Here is a 6,000-nt window from a genome sequence, read left to right on the forward strand (position 1 = left end):
AAGGGTGGTGGGTCCCAGAACACTCCTTCAGAACAGAAGAAACCTTATTGCCATACCTGTAAACAGGTGGGTCATTACAAAAGTGATGCCAGTTGCCCTAAAAATGGTAATAAGGGAAATATACCCCCAGGTAATACTCCTAAACCTCCTGTTACCACTAGTGGTAATCCCCCAGGTGGTGGGAGTGCCCCCAAGAATGTGGTGGGCATTACTTTGGGCAATCAGGAGGACTATGGCCTAGCCAGGTTCCCCGACCACACTTTTGTCTGTGAGACTGGCATGGGGTTTGCCAACTTCACTACTGGACCCCACATTTTGGGAAAGTATAGACAAGAAGTTTTAGTGAATGGTCAGAAAGTTGAGGCATTCAGAGACACAGGGGCCAGCCTCACCATGGTGAGTGACCATCTGGTCCCCTCTGCTCAACTGACCCCTGGTTTTACTTATCAGGTGACAGACATTCATGGAGTGAAGAGAAGGCATCCCATGGCAGTAGTCAAGCTCAGCTGGGGTAATGTCACAGGGCCCATGAGAGTGGCAGTGACAGATAACCTACCTGTAGATTGCTTACTGGGGAATGACCTGGAACTCTCGGCATGGGCTGAGGTGGAGCAGGAAACTCACTCCAGAATGATAGGCCTATCCAGACAAGTTAGTGGGGCAGTAATAGCTACAGCCCCAGTCCAAGCATCATTCCTCCCTGAAAAGGTTGGAAGGGCAGTGGTAGCCACTGCCCAGGCTCAGACAGACTTTTCAGAACAGGATAGGAGGGCTGTGACAGTCACAGCCCAAACACAAACTGAGTGCCCTCCTGAAAAGGTTGGCAAGGTTGAAATGGTCTCAGCCTCTACTCAGACAGATAGTGAGGTTGTGAAGCCTGAAACAATGGATCACTCCACTCAAACAGAGAGCATTGAGGAGGAAGAAGAGTCTTCCCCCTCCCAGACACTAGGTGAGAGCCAGCCTCCTCAGGGAACTGACTCTACCCCTGTTGAAGGAACTGCCCCAGAGGTAGTCAGGCCTAGCCTGGCAGAGCCCCTGATGACAGTGGACCCTTCCCAGGTGGGACCCAGTCTGGAGCAGGTAACCTGCACCTCTCTACCCTGCCTCAGTCAGCCCAGGGCTGAAGAGATCAGGGAGGCCAGTGGTGGACCCCAAAGGGCCCCCTGTCCAAAAGAACCCCTTAATCAGCAGATTAGGATCACTGAAGCTGGTAAACCTAGCCAAGTGAAAATAAAACAGACTCCTGAGGGATCCCCCTTAAAAGTAGTTAGGGAACTCCCACAGCTGGACACTGTTGGGCACAGCCAAACATGGGGCCTAAAAACCCCAGACCTGACCTGTCCCTCCAGTAAGCCAAACAGAGGGACTCAGCCTCCAGCTTTAGGTAGCCAGAGGCTGACCCTGAGAGCTCAGTGCATCTCAGCTAAAGAAAGAAAGGCACACATGATGGATGGTGATTGGAGGAAGTTGAGCCCAAAGGTAGAGGAGCCTCACTTCAGTACTCCATCCCAGCATCAGCCTTCTTCTTTCCCAAGACACACCAGAGACAGAGATTCCCTATGGTGGAGACCCTCAGATACCCTTAGGGTGAGGGGTTGCCTAGTGGACCATGACACAGGGGGAAACCAAGCCAGAGCTGGTCCTTCCTTATATGGCCACTTAGGTAATAGAGGCTTACCTGGACAAGGATAGCCTTATCTCCTTTCGTTTGGGGGGGGGTTGTGTAGGAAGGTACCTCCTGACTATGGTTGCCCCCAACTTTTTGCCCTGTGTTTTAGCTGGTTTTTTGACATAGACGACCTGGGGCCCTGCCAATCAGGACCCCAGGCCTACTGCTCTCTCTGTAAAATGGATTCCATGTACCCTAGGTGCATTTCCAATTGGTACTGGGCCACCCTATCAGACCCCGTAACGCAGGGCATAGGTGTACCCAGGGCCGCCAGGGGCTGCAGCATGTATTATGCCACCCCTGGCTGGCCTCCTAAATTTGACACAACTGGCTGCATGACAGCTGGGGCAAAGCCGTGTAACCACCCTTTGCTTTAGGTATAGTGGCCCTATATCTAACCGTACAATGGACGCCCGAGTTCCTATCAGTCACTCCTATGGCAGGCCTTGACAATCCTGAAGGCAGAGTGCGTGGGCTCGTGTGAACTAGGTTCTGGCCCGAGCCGAGCCCGGTTGCAGCTTGCGGAACAAAGACCCAAAGGCTGTTCCATGATAACGCGTACCACATCGGTAACTTCGGTGTCGCGTTATCAAGACATGTCGAGTAAGGTGTCATACGAATCGGGATGCGGCCCCCTCACCAATTCTGGCGGCGAGGTTAGCATTCCGCCCTTCTAGAGGGATACGACATGTACGTAACTGTGAACCCCGGTTAAAGTTAACTAAAGCCTCAGCTCCACAAAATGGATGCTGCCACCACAGACACGAGTCTGACCTCCTGCTGCTGGGAGTCCTTCCAGCGAGGAGCGCTTGGACAAAGGGTTTCCTGTCAAGGGCGGTGTTCGCACCGTCCCAGACAGGGTTTGTGTATTCTGGGTAGGTAGGGCTTTTGCGAGAAGGTGACTGCGGAGTGGCACCCCGGTGCTCACTACGCATCTGCCGGTCAGAACCAGTTCCAGGGGCGCCAGCCCTGGCCTGGGGAAAGTCCGGCAGGGGAGAGGGGTGTAACTACCCCCCTTCCTGGTCCCACCCTTAGGGCAGGACCTAGTCATGTACCCACCCCTTTCTTTAGGATAAAGGCCGGAGCGGGGACCCTTCCAAATTAGATCATCTTTGAATCAAGAACTACTTTTTACGAAAGGACATTCGAGACTCTTCTCAAGATTTCTCCCTTGTGACTAAGGAGTAGTCACCCTGCATCAGCGGGCACCATCTAAGAACTCTGCGGTTTGCTGCAAGTCCTTCCTCAAGGAATCCGACGGCCCAGCTCGACGAGAACCGGCTTCCCTGGCACCTCTGACCTCTACCCACGTCATCAGCTCAGCTGTGATCTGTGGGTGCGACGAGACCTCGAGGGACCGGCCATCATCAAAACCTGCACGCTCTTAACCAGCACGACCATCGAAGTAATTCCCTGGTGAGTGCTCTGGGGTCCGAGAAGCCCCGACCCTGAGCCGCTCCAGCACCGAAGTGCAGTCTCCCAGCATCTCCACGATCTGCGTGGGGCCCTTCTGCTCGCTGCTCAACACGTTGTCCGGTCACTAGCCGCTGGCTTGTGCCCTCCTGTGACGACATCCGACAACCAACGCTGCTGGTCTGGTTGCTCCAGACTGGCCTTTGCTTCTATCTTTGAGAGAAGCACCCCGGACCCTCCTGGTCCCCTCAAGACGCCATTTTAGGCCCACCACGTGGCCCTGAAATCTGCCAAGGCTTGTTGCCCCAATCCTGGGCCCAGCGACGCCGACAGCATCATCCTTCGTGGGACAGCTCGCACCTCCATCCGGGTCGCCGACAACGCCTCCTGGTCCGTGAGACTGCAGAGCCTAGCGTCGCCCACTCACCTAGTCGAGGTGACGGCCAACCGGTGCCCTCCTGGTACCCTCTGACTACTGGCTAGTAGTACGAACTTGGTCCCCTCTGCTTTCAGGTATCAACGATCTCTGATCCAGGCTTGGATCTCTACGAACTATTCATCACTGGTCGCCGGCCAGCAACTCCTTTTCTTCCGGCTCCTGGCTCGTCAGCGAAGACCCCGACACCTGTAAGACTTGTGCAGCCGCAGCCCTCGTGGCTAGGTAACTCGGCATTTCGGTGCCTGCATAGCCTCTTTACTCTAGGGTCCTGAGTCCCTCGCTTCCGACTTGCCTTATCGGGTCCGCCCGAGACCTCTAAACTTTCCGTGTCCTCGGACACTTGTTTTAATTGTGCACTTGAAGTATTTTCCTAAGAGATTTGGTTTGTGCTTAGTACCCTGTCCTCATAAAGAGTACAGGGCTGTTGTGAATCTTAATAAATATCCTGTTTATTTTCATAACACTTGTGTGGTGTCCTTTCACTTGGTGTTCAAGGGGTACATGTGTGGTAAACAGCTGGCTTAACACGCCCTCTTGAGTCTTTAGCCTTAGACTGCTCGTATCCACGCTACTAGGATAGCTGGTCTATAGGTTGACTTACAACCAAACATCATAAGGGTCGTTTGGAACGATACATAGCGGTCGCTAGAATAGCGAACGCTGCATATCGGGCCAACTTCTCACAATACCTACTTGGGCCGCCTCCTGGTCGGAGATGAGTCCTAATGTTTGTGTGTCCGGAGGCTGTAGATGGGTGACACTTCTAGGCAGTACCTCACTCCGGCCTGCTAGGGCTTGCTGCAGCACTGCAGGCTGAGAACAGGTGAGGACGTGTTTAAGGGACCATTTGCCACCCGCCCGAGCTGCGGCCTCCACACGGTGATTGGGCTTTACAGATAGAAAGAACACACGAGCCTCTGCACTGTCTGCAAGAAATAAAAGTGAAACCAAACTGAACACCATCAGGAGAGGGAAGCCTGACGTGCTGAACATGCGGGACCCTGCACCACAACTTCAAGAAGACAACAGCTTCAACAAACAGTTAAACACTCTATTATTAAAGAAAAATGTTTCCTACCTTAGAAATCGAACCAACTTAAAATTTTGGAAAAAGAAGGCGCCTGCACTTCGAGGAAAGCAAAGCCGATAGTGTCACAACTCTGTGCTACACCATCCTGTTGCTGTGGCTGCCCCTTGAAATGTCGAGGGCACTGGGAGGACAATCAAACTTCTGCCGATCGGCAGCAGCTTCAGGTCAATTGGCAGGAAATTAAGGGGGACATAACATAATGATTGATTCCTGCCTGAGTCCAGACCGTGCAACTTAATCAGAGTCTGTTCACCACGTGACCAGCGTTCCACTCTAGCTGAGGACGCCAATTAAAGATAGTAATGCCCATGTGATCCTCGGCAGATAATTGCCCCAGGCGGTCGCCAAAAGGTAATCAGTGACACTAATAGGGGTGGGTGGGATGGCGCCAGATAGTAAAAAATAGCAACACAGGAAGCCGCGCCACCTTTTGGCTGATACATTGACTGCTAGCTGGAACTGCAGACCACAGGAAATGGCTTTAGCAGGTCTCAGCTGGGAGCTGTGTTTAGCGGGGCTGCACAGGGGGCCGCGGCGGGTGGCCATGATGCATGCTTGAGAGACTGCGTGCGCCGCTACCTGCCGGCACTCTAATCCCCCGCCGCTTCTGAACTTCCTGCTTCCTCCGGACGTGACGGCCCACCCCAGGCCGGCACATCCAGATTATTCCTGGCCCCTGTGGTGCGCCACAGTGATTGACAGCTCTGAGGCTGTATCGACTGAGCGGGCAGCCCGGGCGCCGGCCCCCCTGCAGACTGCACCAAATCGCATTCTCTAGAGTTTCGTTTCCAGGGCAACAGTGAACACAGTCGGACTCTGGCAGAGCAGAGAGATACATTGTAGCGCGGCGCCGCTCACGAGCTCAGAGAGGAGCTCAGCTGCAGTGTCTGGTGGTTAACTGTTTAGGCACGGGGCTGAGCAGCACTCTCAGAACTGTAGAGAGAGCCCGGGCACAGGAGCTGCTGGCGCGCTGGCACAGGTGGCGAAAATGTGTGACAAATTCATTCAGTGCGGTGATGCGGATCACCGCACTGAAATGCGTGAGTGTCACACCTGTTGCGTGACGCTTGGCAGGACTGCAAATGCTTGTTTACTTACCTCATCAGCCCCTTAGAGTAATATTCCAATTAATTGTACTCCATTTTTTTATTACACTAATAGTGAATAATATGATATTATTTACTAATAGTAAATAATATATTATTCATTAAAAGTATAATTTAAAAAAACTGCCCGAAAACAATGACAGTGGATCCCCATTCTACTTCCATAAACACAAGCTGTCCTGTGTTCGTGGTACTGATGTTTACCTCAGAGTCCAGGAGTCGCAAAGGAAGTGCCAGGGGTCGCAGCTGGGCTCCCTAAATGATGTCCATGGATGTAAAT

The 6,000-nt window shown here is 53.0% G+C and overlaps 1 protein-coding gene across 2 annotated transcripts in view; it reads right to left on the bottom strand.

Annotated features, from left to right (window-relative positions):
• GPATCH4 (G-patch domain containing 4) overlaps nucleotides 1–5,302 on the bottom strand; it is a 62,544-nt gene extending 57,242 nt beyond the window's left edge. The window contains exon 1 of one of the 2 annotated variants that reach the window (XM_086947647.1): nucleotides 5,194–5,302. The gene's annotated coding sequence lies outside the window, so the exon portion shown is untranslated. Of the gene's footprint in view, nucleotides 1–4,602 lie in introns of both variants that reach the window. The other variant, XM_086947646.1, reaches the window with a different exon arrangement.
• Nucleotides 5,303–6,000: the final 698 nt, after the last annotated feature.

Source organism: Lissotriton vulgaris, chromosome 12 (assembly GCF_964263255.1).
Source record: "Lissotriton vulgaris chromosome 12, aLisVul1.2, whole genome shotgun sequence".
Lineage (NCBI taxonomy): Eukaryota > Metazoa > Chordata > Amphibia > Caudata > Salamandridae > Lissotriton > Lissotriton vulgaris.